This window comes from Crinia signifera, chromosome 1 (genome assembly GCF_055691185.1).
Source record: "Crinia signifera chromosome 1, ASM5569118v1, whole genome shotgun sequence".
In the NCBI taxonomy this organism is placed as follows: Eukaryota; Metazoa; Chordata; class Amphibia; order Anura; family Myobatrachidae; genus Crinia; species Crinia signifera.
In genome coordinates this window covers 289,083,593-289,107,692 of record NC_139217.1, presented here as the reverse complement: position 1 = coordinate 289,107,692, position 24,100 = coordinate 289,083,593, and the positions used below count along the sequence as shown (strand labels likewise).

The 24,100-nt window shown below is 38.5% G+C and overlaps 1 protein-coding gene across 17 annotated transcripts in view; it reads left to right on the top strand.

The window, feature by feature from the left end:
• The window catches only part of LINGO2 (leucine rich repeat and Ig domain containing 2), a 1,326,410-nt gene that overhangs the window by 200,969 nt on the left and 1,101,341 nt on the right, over nt 1–24,100 (top strand). For 7 of the 17 annotated variants that reach the window (XM_083185695.1, XM_083185616.1, XM_083185713.1 and 4 more), the window contains one exon: nt 7,716–7,799. The exons of 7 other annotated variants lie outside the window; for them this stretch is intronic. The gene's annotated coding sequence lies outside the window, so the exon portion shown is untranslated. Of the gene's footprint in view, nt 1–7,715; nt 7,800–8,130; nt 8,202–24,100 lie in introns of all 17 variants that reach the window. 3 more of the 17 variants (XM_083185730.1, XM_083185634.1, XM_083185668.1) reach the window with 1 other exon arrangement.

Sequence of the window (24,100 nt, the reverse complement as noted above, 5' to 3'; positions counted from 1 at the left end):
ATAACAGAAACAATGGCAATGGTCCCCTCTATTTTCAACCAGCACTAGACTGGACATCCCAAAATTATTATGGAATTAAGGGTCCTCTATTTTAGAACATCCAGCCTAGTATATGGAATGATGATGTAATAGAAGTCATAAAACAATGGAACTTTATTTATGACAGTGTATTGTGTTTTATCTAGTTATTTTACTCCTGTGAACACGTTTTTTAATAAATTGTTATTTTTATTTCATAAAAAAAATAGAGGTTCACAATCACTTTCCATAAAGTGTTCCTTTGACTTTTGAACATACTTATTAGGTGTGATTATCTTCAACTTAAGCTGACCTAGTTTCATACCTCCACACATGACCCTCTCCAGGAGGGACACAATGCTCTACACCTGCATTTCCCTCTTAATGTATGATTGCCCTCACCTGTGCTGTAACACCTTTCTCATCAATTATCCTATTCAACACAGGCAAAGGTAATCATACATTAAAAAGAAAGTCCAGGAGCAGAGCATCATATCCCTCCTAGAGAGGGACATGTTGGGAGGTATGTAAGTTTTTATGCCACCCAAATAATTATTTTCTAGATATATGCCTTTGTTATACTACCTGCTAAATGTGACTTGTAAATAAACGGATAGAAATGTGGAACAAATGACATAACAAACCTATGAGCCTTATTCAGATCTGAGTTCAGCACAAATTTGTTTGGAAAATGGGCAAAACCATGTGCACTGCAGGTGCGGCAAATGTAAAATGTATAGAGAGAATTCGATTTGTGTGAGTTATTTTGTTTCTGTGCAGGGTAAATACTGGCTGCATTATTTTTTCACTGCAATTTAGATTTCAGTTTCAGCACACCCCACCCAAATGTAACTCTCTTTGCACAGGTTACATCTTTGCACAGGTTACATCTGCTCCACTAGGGGCTGAAATCGCTGGAAATATGGTCGCAGGCGACCATATTGCCAGTGATGGAAGTGTTCCCCGGCGATAAATCGCCGGGTGCGCGCTCCCGTTTTCAGCCCCATTCTAATCGCTGGTCGCCGGAGTTTGCTCCTGTGACTAGCTGATTACCTCTGCGGCACCGCCGGCAGAGGTTCCCTTTCATCAGCGACCATCTCTGGTTGCTGATGAAAAGGAGACACTGAGCAATATATTGCTCAGCCATATATTGCTGGCAATATATGGCTGAACAATATATCTCCCCCGTGTGTACGCAGCTTCACTCAGATATTTTCACTTCAACATTGTGCCAACAGCACATACAGTAACTCATCATAACATGCAGTGGTTTTGATAGTTACTTATTTTGACAGCGAATGTATAATAATGGTAAGAATATACAACTCAGTATTTAAATGTATATATATTTGAGTTATTTTTTTGCTTGTGCACTGTCAGCACTTTTCAGGTTATAAATAAGTGGGGAAATATAATCTGCAGGTGCTAAAACAAAGCAGCTGCTCAATTTGAAAACAAGTTACTGCTGAGTTAATTGGTTTGCATCTCTAAACAGAAGTAGTTGGATTCAGAAAGAACCATTCCACCAGTTCTATATCTCTATTATGTTCTGTTCTATAGAATTGGACGATTACTGTAAGGACCTTGTGAAGACTGAGACTCGACTGTCTAATAAAAGTAGGGATTTCTTTACCTTAAGAACAAAGGGGCAGATGTATTAAGCCTTAAGAAGAGATACATTTCAAGTATGATAAGGAGAGATAAATGTCTAGCCAATCAGCTCCTTACTGACTTTTTTCAAACACAGCCTGTAACATGGCAGTTAGCAGGTGATTGGCTGGACGTTTATCTCTCTTTGGGGCAGATGTATCATAGCAGCGCTTATCGCGCCGCTATGATACTTCCTGCTTCGCCTCAATAGCGAGGCGAATCAGGAAGGGACATCGACAAGATGTATTAACATCTTGTCTGCCGAAGCGGGGGAGCGTTAACTCCCCCCTCCGGCGATGTCCCTTTCTGGAGATAGCGCATCAGTTAATACTGATGCGCTATCTCCTGTCCCCCGGCCGGCCGCACTGGGCATGCGCGGGATCTCGCTGTTCACGCGAGATCCCCAGCGCAGCCCAGACCTAACAGCAGGGACAGCGCTGTCCCTGCTGTTTAGTTAGGGCTTCGCCAGCCTGATGCTGGCGAAGCCAAACCCGGCTTCATGCGGAACGGTCAGCGATGCTGACCGTTCATACATTCGGCCTGCTATCATTTTGATAGCAGCGCCGATATGGACAGCGCCCCTGTCCATTACCGCATCCCGGCCGCTTCATACATGGGGGAGAAGCGGTATCAGTGCACATAACGTGCGCTGACACTCTTCTCCCCCATATCGACACATCATACATCTGCCCCATTATCACACTTGCATTTATCTCTTGTTAAGGCTTAATACATCTGCCCAATGTGTCATTGATCTATGCCACTCGCACACCAATTTCACCCGCAAACATGTCAATGGATGTTTTACATAAACATACATTCACAATACCTTTGATAAAGCTTGTTTTCAAGCGAAACGCGTTAGGTGGACACCTATCTTTGGAAGCAGAAGCAGGAGCACTGGCTCTACCTATTCTTTTTGCCAATTCAACTGCCCGAACCAGCCTAAAAAGGACCCGAATACCAGCATTATTCCAACACCAAGTGGCAAGCCCCACTCCACGCTCGATTCAGAAGGGACTCTGGACATATCAAGGGAAATTCCATTCCATCAGGATCCATTCCCCCCTCAAGTGAGCAAAGTGGACGGTAAATATATTTATTGCTCTGGTTACCAAAGGCGGTCCCCAAAAATACCATTATAGGCAACATAGGAACGGACAGTTACTCCAGTCTATCCCCATTCTGCTACCATATCCATGCCCCCTTTTTATATCAATATTTTATGTATTTGTGTGGCCATGTGGCCTATTAAATTGTTATGATCTTTTTTACATAAATTTGTGAAGTCAATCCAACTGTTAATTGTTTTTTATTAATTTTGAAATTTCCAGCGCTGCATCTTTTTGTTTTCCCCTATACATTCACAACTTGCGTGCGTGCACAAAATCATTTGATGGTCGCTGACCATTAGATGATTCTGAGGTGTTCCCAAATGTAATTCACTCTCTGGTGACTTAGAAATGCGGCACCTTGGTATGGGAAGAGGACGGGCAGCAGACATCCAGTGACTTCAGCTGCCCGTAGGGTGACCAACTCATCCCTTTAATCCAGGACACATATTAATTACACAGGTTCTGTGGCTGGCTTTCACCTGGTTTTAAACTGCCACACCTCAAGACTCCATTTCACCTGGTTTTAAACTGCCACAGAACCTGTGTAATTAATATGTGTCCTGGATTAAAGGGATGAGTTAGTCACCCTAGCTGCCCGCACCCGGCACTTGCGTCATGGGCGAAATACCATGGGAATGCTCAGCATTTCCATGGGGATGCTGGGCATTCCCATGGGTGCACCTCGTGTCTGCACCCCCACACGTACTGCTTTGCATGAAAGTGCAGACGACTATACAAGTCACGCGTCCGCTCATACAGATGGTCTGCAAATGCGCATAAGCGAATATGCGCATGTGCAGTCCATCAACATCACTCACTATTCTGAATTCGCAATGGTGAGGATGAATTAGAATGACCTCCTTTATATAAAAGTCAAACAAAAAAATGTGTGAAAAAGATTATGTTTCCTATATAAGGTAGGCATTATAGGTCATAATGATAATACTGGCAATTTTCACACATATTTTTCACATATTATTCACTTGGCACACAAAGGGTTAAACCTTTTTTCTTTGTGTGCTAATAATAAAAAACAAATGTGCAGATATGGAAAATACCAGCATACCATGGATATTTCAAACTCATTTTGCAACCTGTGAAACATTTGTACACTAAAGGGTCCATTAGCTAGAGCTGGATTTGTTAAGGGAGAGCATCCTGCACTGTCTCTTTACATGGCTTCACCAGGACCTCGGACTGCCGGAGGCATGCCTCTAGCCCTCATTCACTTACTGCGCATTTGCAGACATTTTCTAAAAATAGTGCAGCAATCTGTGATAAAACTTTCTGCTTGGGATGCTTATATCCATTAAATTCATACCTGATTCAGACTTCAACGCTGAAATGCAGAAATTGTTATTCGGCAAAATTTCGCACCTCTGGACATGCGTGCACACCATGAAACTGTGATCACAGGCCATAACAGTCTCAGCGACGGCAAGAGGTAGATTCACTGTGTAGCGAAGCACTCACACTATAATGATGTGCCCACAATGATCGTATATGTGCAATACGTCTTATTGCCTTTAGAATTGCAGTTGACATGCATTCAAATTGCATCCAACTCTGAATGTTCCACACATTGGCCAGTATTCAATGAGAAAAATTCGCCTTGTTTTATGGCGAGTTTGTGCTGTTTTCACGTTGGAAGGAGCATTTTGCTCTCCAAAAGTGAACCACCCTATTCAATGTGATATTTTCGCCGTCTTTTTAAGTGATTTTCGCCGTGTCTCTCCGTGTAGCAATTCTCCATCTTTTCATGGAGAACTGGAATGTGAACTTTTAAACTAAACGTTTTGTTTTTTTTAAATTTTGGTGTAAAAAAGTCAGGATTTTTTTTCTGTGAAGGGGCATGTTATTTTTATTCATGTGCTTATAGCACATGAATATATATTTAATTTAAAAAAAAAATTATATATTTTTTTTTTTTACACAGAGCAGCTAGCAGGGGGCCGAAGCTCTCGAGCCGCTCATTAGATATTCATATATTCACTGCATCCGATCATTACATATGCAGTGAATACTGTGTCCCCCGCTGGCAATAGGGGGGGGGCAGCTTGTGCTGCCTGGGTCCCGGGGAGCCCACCTCCCCTCCACATATGTTCTGGGGCAGCCAGGGAGACTTTAATCTCCCTGGCTGCCACCGTCCCCCGGCTCCCTGCCAGCTCCCTGCCGCGGATGCTCGTCCGCTGCAGGGGTTAAGACTCGCCGCGATTGGCGGCGAGTCTTAACCACATTGAATAGTGGGAGCAGGAGTGGCAGCGAGCCCTCCGGAACAGGGCGAGTGCATGGCGAGAGAAAAAATCTCTCGCCATGCACGGAGAATGTGTTTCATTGAATACTGCATTGACTGAACTGTTGAATAGTGGGGATTATTCTGGTTGACTCGCAAAGGCACAATCACTCTGTAATGGACAAAACCATATGCACTGCAGGTGGGGCTGATGTAACATGTGCAGAGATAGTTAGATTTGGGTGTTTTATTGTTTCTATGCAGGGTAAATACTGGCTGCTTTATTTTTACACTGCAATAAAGATATCAGTTTGAAGTACAAACCTCACCCAAATCTAATTCTATCTGCATGTTACATCAGCCCCACCTGCAGTGCATATGATTTTGTCCATTATAGAGTGATTGTGCCTTTGTGAGTGAACCAGAATATCCCCAAACTGTGTACCACCACCATCTTTAGAAATATTTGCTTTACTCCCATGCCTCTTCTCAAAATTTTTATTTTAGCCTCTTTTTTTTGCATAACCTTTCTTCTCTGAGGAAGGATATATTCGCTACATAATGCTAGGTCCTTCCCTAGGGCGTAAGATCAATCAGCTCCTACCTGTCATTTTTCAAACACAGCTGGCAATTAGGAGCTGACTGGCTGGTGCTTTTTCACTCTCCATCTCATCACTTTTCAAGCTTAGTACATCTAACCCTAATAAGGGGTTATTCAGGCCCGATCGCAAAGTTGCTATTATTTCAAATAGACAAAACCATGTTGAACTTCAGGTGGTGTGAATGTAACTTGTAACTTATCTAATGATAACACATAATTAATCTCCATATTCACTAGTACTTAATCGCCATATTCACTAGGGGGCTAGTAATATCCAGTTGGTTAGTTCTGCATTACCTGCACTAAAGCATTTCAGACAATACAAGAGCCCTCCAGCATGTTATATTTAAAGTACAGAGTAGATGGTGCCCAGGTATAGCCTCCTATGCCTTGTTGCATTTCCAGACTCATAGAAATGCCATCCTAAAAATGATATACACCCATATTACAGCTTCACACAAAACAATCCATGAGTCATTGTAAATGCAGTTAGCATCTGTAATGACTATGGTTCCTTTACAGGCAGCATGGCTGGTGTAATGGTCAGCATAACTCGCTCACAGCACTGAGGTCATGGGTTCAATCCCATCCATGGTCATAACTGTGCAGAGTTTTTATATTCTCCTCGTGCTTGTGTGGGTTTCCTCCCACAATCCCAAAATATACAGGTAGGTTAATTCTCTCCCAACAAAATGAACCCTAGAATGAATGTGTGTGCACATGTGGTAGGGAATGTAGATTGTAAGCTGCACTGGAGCAGGGACTGATGTGAATGTTCAAATATTCTCTGTAAAGTGCTGCAGAATATGTGTGCGCTATATAAATAACTGGTAATAAATAAATATAGATGTGCTAGTAGAAACAAAAGCAATCACACTAGCAACATCCCCATGTCACACTAGCAACATCCCCATGTCTGGAAGACAAATTCTTTTGAGAAGCATCCTGTTCACTGCCTCTGAACGTGAGTTAGGTCAGTGCTTCAGTCACAGCAGATACGAGAATTCATGTAAATGCTGCAGGTGCCTGGTTTTATAGCACGCTCAAACTTTGTGCTGACCATTGGTATATGAGCAATCAGCACTGTGGGCTTAATTCATAGGCCTGATGGTTTACATACAAATCCAATGTTAGTAAGTCTGCACCAGCTTCTGCATTGTCGTATGAAGACTTTCTGGACCTGGGTGTGGGATCCAATGGCCAGCCTATGCAAGCTTCTGCATCCTCAGGCTCAGCACTCGCATCTCACAAATAAATGGAGGATGCGTCTATCTATTACAGCCACCTCCTGCTGTATTTTAATTTTAATTACAAGGAACTGCACAGCGAATACCGTAAAGCTGTTCCTTCCAAACACAAATTAGGCCCTATACATACCAAATGAGGTTAAAGTAAGCAAAACATTCCCTTATGCTGTGTACACACGGTACAATTTGACATTTATATAGTCAAAATTTAATCGGAATCGCATAGACATCGAATGGAGAAAGAACATGTTTTTAAGCTTTCGATCCCGATTGGATGCCGATGCGAGCTCCCGTTCAGCTGAAATCAAAAAGCCAAATAGCCAGTGCAGCAATGACGATATAGTGCAGATTGAATGTAGATAGTATGAATTGTATGTAAATAGCACATGAGTTAGCAAATAGCACATGAATAGCACGAGTGGAATAGTAAAGGAATCTCACCATGTATAAACACTGTCACGTACTTTTGTTGAGTAAACCAAGGTTATAACTAGAGCAACAAATTTATATTTGATATTTTTTCTCTGATTCTGTCTCTTTTTGTTTAAGCTAATACTGTATATACTCTTTTGCATTCTCAGTTATATTGCTCTTATGGTCATTTTGTTTTAAAATTATTTAACTTGCATATTTTTTATAGAATCACATAAGTGCTAAAGGGCTAGTGCCTAAATGACTAATGCATTCATTTCAAAGCATACAGTATTTGTTATAGCAGAATAGTGACCTGCTTTAAATGAAAGCAGAATAAAAAGTGAATAGGAAGTTAGGTTTATTGATCTCTATGGTAATTGTGAGCACAGTTGGATTCCCAAACAAGATTTATTTTGATTTGTTGTTATGTTTTTCAGGGCATATATCTACAATATTCTAACAGCCCAATGAAATACGACAGCCGAATTAGTCACTTATTTTGACGAATCATCTCATTTGAGGTAAATTGATAACTAAAAAGTCTAAAAAGAAAATACTTACAATAGCATTTTTTAACATCAATTCTATTTGAAAAAAATCTACTCACTGCATACTTTAGTGAATAATAATTTGTTTTACGTTATTTCTTCTGTGACTTTCAGTTAAACAAAATGTCTTCTTTCAACAGATATTTTCAGTAATTTTTCTAAGCACACTGTATCTAAATTTAGAAATTGTGCTTCAAAAGGGAATTGAACTCACCATTCCCAGCTCAGTCACCTTGTTAACTTATGTGACAAAAATAAATACAAAACTTCTGACAAATATTTAATCTACTCCCTATCATGACAGATTTCACCTGAGGCATATTGAGTCCTACATTTGTTGGAAGACCACACAGACCTACGCTGAAAGCACCAGAGGTGAATGTTAGCAATCCCCTCATGTTGGAGCTATGAATAGTGGTGGATGTAGAATGTATCTTACAGTGGCACAGACAAAAACTAGATATTATAGTATAGCATATTCAAAGTATATTCAGTAGGGTTAAATAAAATAGAAAATAATGCAAAAAAAAACCCTTTAACCCTAATTATTCAATTATTCAATTATTCATCATCATTTTGACCAACACAATTAAAAATGAAAAGTGCAGTGATGCTATCATTATATATATATATATATATATATATATATATATATATATATATATATATATATAGATAGATAGATAGATAGATAGATAGATAGATAGATAGATAGATATATCTATATATAGATATATATCTATCTATATATAGATATACAAATGCAGGTATCCTGGGTCCTTGGCAGGGTCCCCTGGAAGGAGGAGGCACTCTCACGACTTTTTAAAAGGTTTTAATGATGATGCATAAAGTGCACAAATAAAACAAAGCGTCTACGTTTCAAAACCCATAGGTCTTTTCATCAGGACGTGCGTTTTTGAAAGTGCTGTGTGCAAGTGCACGTCCTGATGAAAAGACCTATGGGTCTTGAAACGTAGACGCTTTGTTTTATTTGTGCACTTTATGCATTACCATTAAAACCTTTTAAAAAGTCGTGAGAGTGCCGCCTCCTTCCAGGGGACCCTGCCAAGGACCCAGGATACCTGCATTTGTGTACATATCTTAGGAAGGCACCTCGACGCCATTGACTGCATACTGTGAGTGCCGGACAACCTCCAGACTTTATATATAGATATATATATATAGATCTATATATATATATATATATATATATATATATATATATGGATCCGATACGATTTGCCGGCGGTCGGGATCCCGGCGGTCGGAATCCCGACACTGGAATCCCGGCCGCCGAAATCCCGACAAGGGGGGGACATGGATCGCCCCCCCTTGCGGGCTCGCTGCGCTCGCCACGCAGCGGGCCCGGTGCCTCGCTACGCTGGGCACGCTATTTTATTCTCCCTCTATGGGTGTCGTGGACACCCACAGAGGGAGAAAGTTTCGGGATTTCGGCGGTCGGGATTCCAGTGTCGGGATTCCGACCGCCGGGATCCCGACCGCCGGCAAATTAACTGCATCCCATATATATATATATATATATATATATATATATATATATATATATATATATATATAGATCTATATATATATAGTTATATATATAGATCTATATATAGATATAGCAGGGGCTTTGCACTCACTAAATTAACAAATAATAATAAACAGTGGAGATTTAGTTCATGTATATATCAATGCATTTAAGTGGGCATCCCTCTTCATGGGACCCCACTTTTCTGCAGGTCCTACACTATTGCTCAAACATTAGTGTTAGAATGCTATCTGGTCTAAAGCTCACTGCGACTTTGCTTTAATACAGTGGTCCTCAACCTCGGTCCTCAGGAACTCCCAACAGTGCACGTTTTCCAGGTTCCATTATTCACTGACATTTTAAAAGATCACAGGAGCTAACCTGGAAAACATGCACTGTTGGGGGGGTCCTGAGGAATGAGGTTGACAACCACTGCTCTAAATGTGAAGCAATTACCAACACACCTGTTGCAAAGCACCTAGGGAAATAGTTGACACAGGCTATGATAAACAGGTTAAAACAGGGTGCATGAGAGATTGTGACCACAATGAGACTAATTGAAACATGAATCTAATAAACCATATACACTAATTATCAGCACTCACCTTTCCTAGTGTTGGGGTGCCCTATGGCTTGTGATCACATTGTGTAAATAGAAATTGCAGGGGCTCTGCACTCACTAAATTAACTAGTATTAATAAGCAGTGGCCTCGAGGCAATCCTGTTTTGGAGGTCTACAGGCAATTTCCTTTGACTTCCTGATTGATTTGTGCTCTAGCACGGTGGTTCTCAACCTCGGTCCTCAAGTTTTCCAGGTCACCTGGTAGGGGAACAGGTGCACTCATTAGTCACTGACACATTTTAAAAGATCACAGATGGAGTTAATTATTTCACCTTTGATTGTGTGTGGAGACCTGGAAAACATGCACTGTTGGGGGTCCTTGAGGACTGAGGTTGAGAACCACTGCTCTAGCATACACTGTCAAGTGTGGGGCCTTATTCTAGTTCACTCTTTCTGACAAAATCCTTCTTAGATGGACAAAACCATGTGCACTGCAGGTGGGGCAGATGTTACTTGTGCAGAGAGAATAAAATTTGGGTGGGATTTTACTTCAAAAGCCCCATACACACGGGGGAGATATATTGCTCAGCCACATATTGCTAGCAATATATGGCTGAGCAATATATTGCTCAGTTTCTCCTTTTCATCAGCGACCAGAGATGGTCGCTGATGAAAAGGAACTTCAGCCGGCGGTGCCACAGAGGTAATCAGCTGGTCGCAAGCTCCTGCGACCAGCGATTAGAATGGGGCAGAAAACGGGAGCGCGCACCCGGCGATTTATCGCCGGGGCACACTCCCATCACTGGCAATATGGTCGCCAGCGACCATATTCCCAGCGATTTCAGCCCCTATCGCCCCCGTGTGTACACAGCTAAAGTGAGATCTATATTGCAGTGTAAAAATCAACTGAATTTACCAAGGGTGGACATCAATTAAGCTGTAGGAACATCTCAAGTATGATCAGTGGAAACAGAATACATTTGAGCTCAATTTTGAACTTCATGGCAAAGGCATTGAATACTTATTTTTTTTTATTTTTTATTTGCAAAAATCCCCCTAAAACTTTTTTCATGTTGTCATTCTGGGGTATGGTGTGTAGAATTTTGAGGGAAAAATGAATTTAATCCATAGTGGAATAAGGCTGTAACATAAGAAATTGTGGAAAAAGTGAAGCATGGTGCACTGTACATCTCAGTTTCTGAAGGACAGCTTAATAGTCAAATCGCATTCCATTCATGCTGTGATTGTGGTACATATAATATGTACAGTATGCACCAGTATATGGCATTGAGCTTTACAATTGTGAACAAAACAGTTATGATACAAAGCAGTTCTTTCTTGTAAACAGTTAGTTGTATTTTGCCTGAAACTATTGTAGGAATTTCACAATATGAAATGGAAAGTTCTATATATGGTGGCTCCAGAGGCGGGGCTTCAGATCGGAGAGCCACACCAACTGTCCCTGAGTCCTAGCAAGTGATATTTGACAGTGCTTTGGTGGGACAGTTGGGTTGGCTCCACTGGTTGAATTTTTGACTGAGCAGCAGCCCTATACCTGGACCTGCCACTGCGGTAGTGTACTGCAATACATTTTATAGAAGGACCTTGTTTCCTACTCTGCAGGATATGAAGTGTAGAAAAATGATACCACAAAAGCAAAAAGGCAGTTAGTTAAAGTGTCCAGTTGCACGCAAACATGACAGTTGTGCTTCAGAAGCTAAATCTTGTGGAAATGATGCTGGTATGGTGGCTGAGGATGATGTGAAGGCAACAGAACCGTTAAAATAAATTGATGGCTTAAATGTTACTTTCACTGTAAATGACTCCACTAGCACTCTACAACAGCAGCGAGGATTAGTAATAATAACTACAATAATAATTTGATTTTCCCAAATTCAAATTCTCTTATACAACAAATCTATTTTAAAAAATTGGTTTTATTCTAAACGGATGGCGGCAAATTCTACCGAAGGATATCGCATACATTGAATTGCACATTCATTATCTTGGTAAAAGAATCTATAAATAGAATGTATATTTTCTACTTCATAGCGGGGCACTCTGAAAACTGTGGGAATGTGCATAATATGTTTACATGCCCACAGCTATTTAACTGTCACCTTCCCTCCAGAAACATATTTTCTCCTTTTAGCCTTTTGTTTGTAGGAAAAAAGATTGACTCCCATAATGTTTCTACATGGTAATTTAAATCAACATGCTAACTTGGGTCTCACTAGGGTATGCATGTTTCTGTAAATGCAGTTGGCAGTATCCATTTAAATTCATTGTAACAGTGATCCTCTAAGGATTTATTTTTTGTCTTTTGCTCCAGCGTTGGATTCATTCTGTGTGGGCACTCACACGGCATGTCTGGCAGCTGCAGAGCCCAGGTGCCAGGCTTTGCAATGTATTTTTGTGTTACAACAGCATCTGGGTCCTTGGCTGGCTTCTTTGATGATCAGTAAGAACTCTGGTTTAGTTATGATGCAGAAAGCAGTGATGGCATTCCAAGAGATGAAGACTATCGAAATAACTTTTGTATATTTTTATAATACTTCCTCTTATATTAAGATCTCGGTGTGTAAAAGCTTTAAACATTACAAAGATGGGTAAAAAAAATGTATTTGAAGATATAAACATGCCTCGCCAGAAATCTGATTATATTGCATACTGATTTATGTATACAGCTGAAGCCACGCTCATCGTTGTTGGTTCGCCAATGCTCGTGCCCATTTGTCGTGCCAAAATTGCATCTGCAGTGCGTAACCACCACGCTGCCATATTGCCACTCAATGCATTTCTATGAGCCATGGGAGCAATTTACATTGCAATGGGATCATGACAATCACCACGGGAGTCACATGTGGTGATTGGTGGGGCAGTGATGAGCATAGCTACTTCTGTACTTCTAGCTGTCAAGTACAGTAAATTGCCTTACTACAGATCTGCCCCCACTAAAAGGGTATACTGTGTTATCTGGTAGAAAGTGTTTTACAGTTTGCCTTTCACTTATTGGGCCTTTTGTAATATCAGTTTATTACATTAAGACAATTTTCATTAAATATGCTATTTAAATCATTTCCAGTTATCCTGAATGTTACATTATTTGTAGACTAAACCATATCTTTTTATTAAATTAGTTTACTACATGCTGTTAATATATTGTTTTTTTAATTGCATATCTGTTATAGACACAGATATTACATATATATATATATGTGCAATGGGGGTTTGACCCTGAATGCGCTTCCAATTATATAAAGCGACTACCTCCACAAAATCTCCCCTGCTAGTGGGAGATGAAAACAGAAACCAGACAGTGAAATGTGGAGGGCGCTGATGTGATTTCCACCACCTTGTCAAGTGCTCAAAATTTAGGCAGATAGACAATCAAACGTTCTTATAGACATTTATTAAAAATATGCATAAAAACATTGGCACATTATGATCTTTGAGACCGCCTGGATAGACCCGACGCGTTTCGTCTCCGAAGAGACTTCCTCAGGGGTACACGGGAGTGGGCGGTATGCTAGGTTTAAGAACAGAAACAGAATTTCCTTTTTATTTAAAAAAATCGGAAAGATCCGATGGTGAAGAACCTTTAATGAAGGCCCTTATAGAAGCGGCTGGGCACTCATGAAGGAGTGAAAGATATGATACCAGAATAGGGTATGCACGTATGAATCCTCCAGTACCTTTTAAGAAGTGACCTTAAAAGGTACTGGAGGATTCATAATCCTTTGATCCTATGACAATTGTAGTTTTGGTCCTGTCTCCACTTTATACATCAAGTGCATGTGGAAAGTATTCACAGCGCTTCACTTTTTCCATATTTTGTTATGTTACAGCCTTATTCAAAAATTTTATAAATTAATTTTCCCCTCAAAATTCTACACACAATACCCTATAATGACAATCAAAAAAAAGGTTTTGGGAGATTTTTGCAAATGTATTTAAAAAAAAAAAAAAAAATTACGTGTACATAAGTATTCCCAGACAGATAATTTGTTGATGCACCTTTGGCAGCAATTACAGCCTCAAATAATTTTGAGTATGATGCCACAAGCTTGGCACACCTATCTTTGGGCAGTTTGACCATTCCTCTTTGCAGCACCTCTCAAGCTCCATGAGGTTAGTTCGGAAGGGTCAGTGCACAGCTGTTTTTCAGACCTCTCCAGAGATTTTCAAACAGATTTGAGTCTGGGCACTGGCTGGGCCACTCAAGAAACATGCTAAGAAACATCCCTACAGCATAATGCAGCCCCCACCATGCTTCACTGTAGGTATGGTATTGACCTGGTGATGAGATGTGCCTGGTTTCCTCCAAACATGATGCCTGGTATTCACTCCAAAGAGATCAATCTTAGAGAATTTTGTTTCTCATAGTCTAAGAGTCCTTCAGGCACATTTTGGCAAGATTCAGGTGGGCTGCAATGTGCTTTCTACTAAGGAGTGTCTTCCGTCTGGCCACTCTACCATACAGGGTTGAATGGTGGATTGCTGCAGAGATGATTCTCCTCTTTCCACAGAGGAAGGTTGTAGCTCTGACAGAGTGACTATCAGGTTCTTGGTCACCTCCCTGACTAGGGCCCTTCTCCCTGATCACTCAGCTTAAACAGCCAGCCAGCTCTAGGAAGAGTCTTGGTTGATCCAAACTTCTTCCATTTACAGATGATGGAGGCCACTGTGCTCTTTTGGACCTTCAAAGCAGCAGATATTTTTATGTACCCTTCCCCAGATTTCTGCCTCAAGATAATCCAGTCTCAGATGTCCACAGACAATTCCTCTTTGACTTCATGCTTGGTTTGAGCTCTGACATGCAAAGTCAAGTGGGGGACCTTATATAGACAGGTTTGTGCATTTCCAAATCATGTCCAATCATCTGAATGACCACGGAGGGACTTTAATTAATCTGTAGGAACATTTCAAGGACGATCAGTAGAAACAGGATACACTTGAGCTCAATTTCGTGAATACATGTGATTTGTACATAATGTACATGTGGTTTTTTAGTATTTTATTTAAAATAAATTTGCAAACTTCTTCCAAAAACTTTTTTCACATTGTCATTGTGGGGTATTGTTTAGAATATTGAGGGAAAAAAATAATTTATTCCATTTTGGAATAAGGCTACAACATAACACAATGTGTAAAAAGTAAAGCTCTGTGGATACTTTCCGGATACACTGTATGTGATTCACAGTATTTTACCTTAGGGGGTAGGGCCTAATGACACTAATTGCCTGGCCCAGTCATCTCCATCTCACCGAAAGGAAATTGTAAATGTACTGTATGCTGTAGTGTATTTTGCAATACAAGTTAATTTAGTCAACTGCAGCATGGCAAAATATTTGGTTATTTATTTAACGGCATTATTTGTAGGCAGACTGTAGTACAGACTTCAATGAGACCTTGATGCCAGGGCATGCTGGTGCTCCAATATACCAACATATAATATATGCCAGTCCATGCTGGAGCCAGATGTTTAGAAGCAAATATATACCCTATCTGTAAATCTAAAGTATTTTCTGATACCCTCACCCTGGTATGTATGGGAAGAGGACATAATGCTTTTAGCACAGAACTGATTTCTTCAGGTTTTGGTGCTGAACAGGCAGTGTATATTATAACATTGGGACTCCATGTTATACTGTCACCAGTCGTACCTGTCATCCACTAATTCTAATTGCAGCTTCTACAGTTTGATTCTATGCTTTTTCCCCCATAAAATTGTTGCTGTGAGTCTCGGTAGTGAGCTTCAGTGCTGAGAGCACTTTTGGGGGTAGAGCTCATTTTTTTACTTGCTATATTTTTATTTACTACATTAAAACCATTTGTGTGGGTCACTGAGTTAGCAATAGCATGGTGATTTGCATAACAGCATACCTTGATGCTTTACACACATAAGCATAAATGCATGTTTGCACATTGAAAATTAACTTAGTTAACTTAGTTACTTAACTAAAGTAAACAAGATACAATCATTCAAATGCAACTTTTTAACTGCTTATTTGGCATGTTTGCATATAATGTAATAGGAGACTGGTTGGGCAACATGAACATATCCTACTCATCCAGCACCTGGAAGTTATACATATGACTGGCATTCTGGATCTCATGCATTAAGTACAAATGTGCAAAGAAGGGAACTTCAGTTTACCTATTACCCGTGCGTGCAAAGATCAGTTGCAGCAGGAGAACCGATCATCGCACTTTTGCGCACGTCACATCATACAGTACAAAAAATATGTGCAGCATGTACTTTTTGTTCTAGATCACATCGCATCTAGTACAAAAAGCAGGCTGCTGTAGCACATGGCATGCTTTTTGTTCTAGATGCGATGTTATCTAGTACAAAAAGTATGGAGCACATCATTACTTGTATGGGCACCTTAAAATCTGTTTCAAAATAACAATTTGTGAAGAAATTTTGTTAAAAAAAAAAAAAAAAAAAACATTTTCAGTTAAGTGGTTAAAGCATAAGTTAAGTCCAAGGTGAGTGCGACTAGACTGTAGAAGTTTCAGTACTACACATGCAGCTTCAGGCCCTGACCCTTGTTCTCTTCCTGGGTGTTTCAAAATAACTGTAAAAAATGAACATAATTCTACATAGACACTTACTGTATGTTCTAAAGTTGCAGTGGTATCCTTTATAGCATTATTTCCTACAGTAGTCATATGTGAAGGGAAATTAATAGAGAAGATTTTTGCTTTAATTTTGTATATAAGAACTGAACGAGGGCATTCAAAAGAAATATAGCTGTCATTTGATGTGATATGCAAGGCAACTAAGGTGAAATAAAAACAAAACACAAAATAAATGATTTATCCGATACGTACTGTAGTAATCTCTCTGGGAATGAATTGCTACCCTGCTTTGAAATAAAAAAAAATGGTTCATTAAATGTGTGATTTTGCTGAAAAGTAGGGTAGAAAGCCAATGTGTTTTCCACTTGATAGTGAGTTACTTTCCTGATGTGAATTGTAAAGGCTCTTTGGACTAATGTATTAAAGAAATAGGTACGGAAGGAGATGTGGACAGTCATATTGATGAGGAATGCTGCTATCTGCTAGTGACTGTCTGTCAGTAATGTTCCAAGTACGGTATACTGTACTTTGTCTATGTCCCCATGTTTTTATGTATGTGCAAGTACATTGCAATCTTTTCAAAATAATTTTTAGAAACTCTAATGTGCTTTGCCATTTGATAGTAAGTTACTCTGTGGCTTTCAGCTCCATGCTGAGAATTGCAATTTTCTGCCTTCCATTGAGATTATTGGTGGTTTGAAATAATCTGTGCATATGGCCCATGGCATGCACTGCGCTATTCAAGTCATTTCAAAATATACAGAGATAAGAAATATGCCCACACAAACGGTCTCTCTCTCTCTTTCTACCTCCAGAAAATATATAGGCATTAAAATGCATACATGTTTATATTTAAATTAGATGAATAATAAAATGCTCAAACATGGAACAACTTAAGCCACGCTCACATTCTTGCATTTGTGCAAATATATCCTGAAACAAAAATAAAACATAATGTGCTAAATTACATACCAGAAAAACATCTACTGTATGTATTTTTTATGAAGGCAAATTGGAATTTGTGACATTTGACAAATGAACATTATTGTGACTGGGAGAGATCTCTAATAGGTCCAAATATTTTTATTTGAATGAAAAGCTGCAACAGTGGCAGCTTGGAAGTTCACAGAAAGTACAACAAACACCGACCAAAGAAGAGCAAATGTAACAAGAAAATCTGTAGCTCGTGAATCTCTAATTAACCTTTTAGAATTAGCAACTTCGCTATGTTTAATTTGCCTGTGCTGCCACTAAACAATCAAATTGTAGGAAGAGCAATCACATCCTCACAAGCACTTTATACATAAGTGTGATTTAAACTGCGCTGCAGAAAAGGCGATGTATGACAATAGTTACTGGGAATGACATCATGTACTATCATTTACGAGCAGCCTGAATGGTTCTATTTGCATAATGCACTTGTTCTGCATGGCATGGAACAAAAACACAATTGGCAAAGAAATATTTCATATATTTTTATATTTAGAACATATTTTCTAATAACGAATGAGTTTTAAAATCCAAATTGCTTACATAGTAAAATGTTATTAATTGTTAGAGCTATACCTTCACAACTTAAATACAAATTGAATGCTAGAGAGCTCTTCAACTATTTGTTGAACCATATGAGATAAATGTTTCAATAAAATCTGCTCTACCTGTAGGACACTTGCCCTCTCTTTCCATGGCAGATAATGAGTAAAATGGCATAGACTCTATTTCAATGACTTTGGATGGTCTTCTTTACAAAGCAACTGCGCAGAGTGAAATTGGTTTTAGTACAAAATGTGGATACATTGATTCCACCGAGCAATTTGTATGAAATCAAAAGACCATTTCCTTTATTATGAAAGAGAAAATAATGAATTAAAATATGTAATTATATCCACTTACTTAAATACATAGCAAGATTCTTGAGGTTTAATAAGGTCACAATTTAATTTCATGGGTCATACAAAATCCAAATAATGGAGCTAAAGTAATAAACTATTCTGAAAAATAAACCACATTGTCATATCATAACTCTGTTTACTGGTGCCCTAGCTAGAACTTTGATTACATACCAATTTTGTAATTTTGAAATAAAAAGCTAATTCTCTATGGGGTATCTTATTTATTTTTTATTATATTGATCAACTACAGATAACTTCTGGCCAGTGATGATTACTGCCACAACAAACCAGCAAGGGATAATATTGTTATATAATTTAATTTCCTTCAAAGTAATTAATTAAACTCTTGGTATTGAAACAAAAAATATACCACAGTAGATGCTAGGATTCATACGAATTTGATTCCTGACAGCTTTGAAAGTATATTGAAAGAATGAGGATTGTTGACCAATGAGCAGAACATAAGTGTAATAATGTCTAGCTTTTATGCTAAGGATTAAGCATTAAATTCTTATGAGTAAATAGAATTCAGAACAAATTAAATCATCTTGATGAATGGCGTATATCTCTTCTACTCGCAGTGTCCTAGCTAGACATTTTCAGCAAGGGATTTGGAAAGACTGTATCTAAATATCTATTCATAGTTTCATAATTAGCTCAATTAATGTAAATGCCAAAATGCAATCAAAACTATTAAGTACAGAATACGGGCAAATTAGCTGATTAAATTTGATCACGAGAGAAATGCCATCTGATTAAATTTTAATATCGAAGTACAGAACAAATATAAAATAACCACAATTGTAATCAACTTCTTAGATGTCATACTACAGTAAATATCTCTCTAATTGATTTTGTCCAGTAAATTGTTCTACATATGAAAATCTATTTACTAGCATGTTTTCATTAAAGTGAAATGATAAACTGTATGTTTAAATATAGTTTATATTGATTTTTCAATTAAAGTTCGGAAGTACACATAAAAAAAAAATACCCAAAAGTAATTTATTATTTTCATACTCATTTTTAATATACATTGGGGTTATACTTTTGTCTTTCCAAACACCTATAAAATGTCTTATCCTTGCCTTATTAAAAAAAATTAGATCAGAGAAAGAGAAAAAGGACTCTCTTTTTGTTGGGGCACTCTTTTAAATGATTAATTGAATTAATTTTGAGATTGGTTTACTGGGGGTTGTGCATCTAGGGGAAGACTCGACCTATATGCGTAGAAGTAAGGGAGTTGTGGGCTAGTGCCCCTGGTTGTTTTAATTAAATTAATCATTTAAAAGAGTGCCCTAACCAAACAAGAGTCATTTTTCTCTTTCTCTGTTTTAACTAATCTCACTCTCATGGGAGCACCTCCACACATATTACCTGCCTAATAAAATACAACATTTTATTTATATTATTATTATTATTATTATTATTATTATTATTATTATTATTATCTGTGGACCAACATACCTGTATCTAATTAGTATCAGATCTTCTACACTTGTGCACTTGTTTTTCCCATTTTCCCCTCGCCCCTACAAACATAATTCTTATTAAAAAAATGTCTGAACCCTTGCTTTATTGAAATAAATGACAATGTATTTCTTGGGGATCATTCCAAAGACTGCAATGCGTGCATGGAATAAATTGAATACAGGGTAGTCTATTGTATACAGCGTTGCATATATCTTTTTGGATAGATTGCATATATCCTTTTGGATGAAAATTGTCGTGAGGTATCATGGAAGAGGCCTATTAATGTTTCTGTAGGGTTCCCTGCTCTGTAGCTGGTGATGCAAATAAGTGATTCTACTTCTTTGCAAATCTATGTATTAATGTTATTCTATATTTACTGAAAAGCTGAACTATGCAAAAGGTCTCTTCTGATTATGTTACAAAGATGATAATCTTTTAAATGCATGTGCACCAGCCTGTACTTAGAGCAAAATCTTGTTCATACTTGCACTTTTGTCTAACGTCGCTTAGCATGCAATTATATTGACACACATTCTCTGAAATTTGCCTACATAAAACCATATTATTTACTTCCAATAATTTCACTTTAGATAGAAGTGAAAATTTCAAATTAGTAAGACTCTGCATCACCCATAATACACTTGTTTCTAGGGGAATGTGCACAGGAGCACAGTGCCAAATACATGGAAAACATGCTCCACGAAAAGTGTTCAACTCTGCAGCATCACCAAAATATTGAATAACATATCTATGATTCTGATACTGTATATTTATAATACATGTATAAATACCTGTAATCATATTTAAAAAAAAAATGATCTGCTTAATTGATTATATTCAGAAAACGGCCTAAAATCTTATGACTGTATATGGACAGAATTCGTCACATGGAATATACAGTTTTGAAAGTGAAATAAGTAAATATCTGATTGGTTATTATGTGTTTTCCTTTCCCTGTTGTTTTGCTCATATTTGTTTTTTTATATATTTTTTTCTTCAAGTATAGTGCAACATTATTTTAGATTTTTTTTTTCACTTCTTGCAGTGTCCCAATTACTAGAATGTTTATGTGATTTCATGTAGTCAAAAATGTTAAAATGTAACCTCACTGACAATTTCTATGAATACTTGAAAGTATTTCTTGAAAACATATGAATTTTACAAGCTGTAAATAAGTATTCCACAGGTTTGTTTGGTTTGTTCTTTCCAGTAACATAAAACAGAGTATTATGTCTATGACATATAGTTGAATAAAAATTAATGAAAAGGCAATTGACCACTTTTGAAAAAATGATGAGATTGAATAATATGGAATAAGAAACACGGTACTTGTGTACTAGCACGGCGCCCACGATAATTAGTCGCCCGATTTTTTATCACATCGCATGCCAAACACCCGATGGCATGCGATTTTGACCGATATACGATATTAAATTGTATAAGCACCCTAATGGCAAGCGCAGCGAGGGGCGGCGGAACGCGTCCTACAACCTTTTCATACCCACACTATCCCCGTCGGCGTGGAGTTGATTTCATAAAGTGTGGCGAGCGCAGCAAGCCACCGAGCCTGGAGCGTGTCGAGGGGACGAGGATACCTGTGAAAGTATCCGCGTCCCCTTGCGGGGCTCGCTGCACTCGCCACGCTTTGGGTTCGGTGGCTCACTGCGCTCGCCACACTTTATGAAATCAACTCCACGCCGACGTGGATAGTGGGGGTATGAAAAGGTCGTAGCACGCGCTCGCCACACTTCGGGTTCACGTTTATACTTCGGGGGTGGCGTGGGGGTGCATTTAAGCATTGTAAGCACACATTAGGGTGCTTATACAATTTAATATCGAATATGAGTTAAAATCGCGTCGCATCGCATGCCATCGGGTGTATGGCATGCGATGCGATTCGATTAAAAAATCGGGCAACTAATTATCGGGGCGCCGTGCTAGTACACAAGTACCAAACTTTCTTAATTATTCTAAAAAAATTCAATAAAAACTTTTATTTTCTTATTAAATTGTCTTAAATTTTCTAAGAAACTTAAACTTGTTGTTAACTTTTATTCTAAATAGTGACATTCACATATTAACTTAAACTGTTGTGTTATTACTGTACATTATTTAACATTACAAATGATTCACCCTGAAAAATATGTAACTTAGCAATGGGTTTGATATGGTAAACAAAGGATAGATTGAGTAGTGTTATCTAAGCGAAAAATAACTTAATTATTTTTTTAGATCAAACAAGCTGTTCCTGCTATAAATGGTCATATTGTAAGAATAATGTACTATTGTAAGAAAAAGTGACCTACTGTACTGTACAAAACAGATGGAAACAAAACACACCAAATATTCAAGTCATCTTATTAAAGTTAATGAACCTCATGCAAACATGTTTGCATGCTTTTTTTTTACATTTTACATTTATTTAATTTATTTTTATAACAATGTTCCACATTATGAGAGCTCCTATATGTTTATTGTAGGGATAAATGTTAAACTTTTTCTCCAGATGACTAAAATTTAAAAACTGGGAGAATGTTTTTATTATTTTGGATTATATTGTCTTTTTACACATGTTGGCATCATTTAATTAATACTCTAGCAACATAAAGAGACCAGGAACAGTCTAAGAGAGGAAGGGACATTTGTGCATCCTCCTGTCTTTCTGCTCCCTCCGTTCTATGGTACCATAGACCCTGCACATGACCTCATCTCTGGAAACATGGTACCCACCATGTTCACAAATGTTTATCTCTAGTATGCATATGAGATTCTCCAAAAACATGGCACCTACAGTATCTTTGCTGTGCAGGTGCTTATCACTGGTAAATAGCCACCATACCACAGTGATTTCTCTAGCATCAACAGCAGTGTCAGGGGTCTCCAGAGTGTTAAGTAATTCAATAAGGGGGCAGGGTGTATGGTGTGAACCCCTTGGACCCAGGGGTCCATGAGCACTATACACAGTGTACCCATTATAGAAATGCTAATAAAAGGATCCTTGTGCAACTCTTCAGTGAAAGTGCAGAAAAAATATGATGCCGCCATAGAAAATGACACAAAACTAGAGTCTCAGATACCTTCAGTATATGCATCATATTTTCTGTGATTTCTCCATACATATGGAGTGAATGTCATATTTCTGACCATCTTTCGAAACTTGGTGATCAGAGTCCAATATCAAGTGTCCAAACCATCTGTTAGTTCATAAGTATGGTTTTGCTCATTTTGAGAACAAATTTGTCCACGATCATGCCTGAATTAAACCCTATAAGTGCTACTTCAGCACTGGCCAACATAAATCTTGGCTTTTGCCTATAACATGCAGTATCAATTTGTGCTGAGTCCCTCAAATAGATTCCATTATTATTGTTAGAAAGAAGTATCAATGATTTCCATCTCTCTGTTGCTTGGGGTGCACCATTAGAAATGTCCTTCATAGAGAGTCAATTATGTAATTTCCATTTGTTTAAGTGCTTTAATTTGTACACAAATGAGGTGATTCAGAGTTACACTAAAATAACCATCATTAGTATGCAATATGAAGCCCCACTGTCCATGTACATCTGAAAATAGCCATCACTATCAGTGGAAATATGCATAGCCTGCAGCCTATTCCATGGCATGCTCTCAGAACACTTACAGGCCTATTTATTAAGCCACATGGGTTTTCCCTACAGATAATAGGGGGAATTACCACACTGCATGGGGAAAGGCTGCTAAATTAAACCATCAAATTATTTCTCCAGTGTCTGTACATAATCCTGATCCTTTCACAAGTCTGCGATACAAATAGGTTAACTGAGGCCAGAGTGGAATACGCCCTTCCCAAATACACTTGGGCTCACTAGTGTTTGTCCTGACACTACCAGAAAATGGTCAGTTACCATCCACAAATGGTGGCTTCCTGTCAGTCAAGTTGTTGGAATATTGCAAAAAAGTAATCATTGAATTTTGTCACTGTTTGGCCTAGCACATGCACACTATGATCCGTATGCATGTGCTGTCATTCTATAATTGATCGCCGTGTGAATTCACACAATAGCTATAAGCTCTGAATATGCTCAGAGCTCATTTCACAGTATGCTCATTTCTTGCAGACTCTACCTCAAAGCTCCTGAAAATGCAAGAGAAAGTACAACCTTGATGATTTGTGTGCCATTGGATGATGTCATCCGGCCCCTCAGCCATAAGATTATGGGGGTGCAATTAGTGTGACATCTTTCCCCTG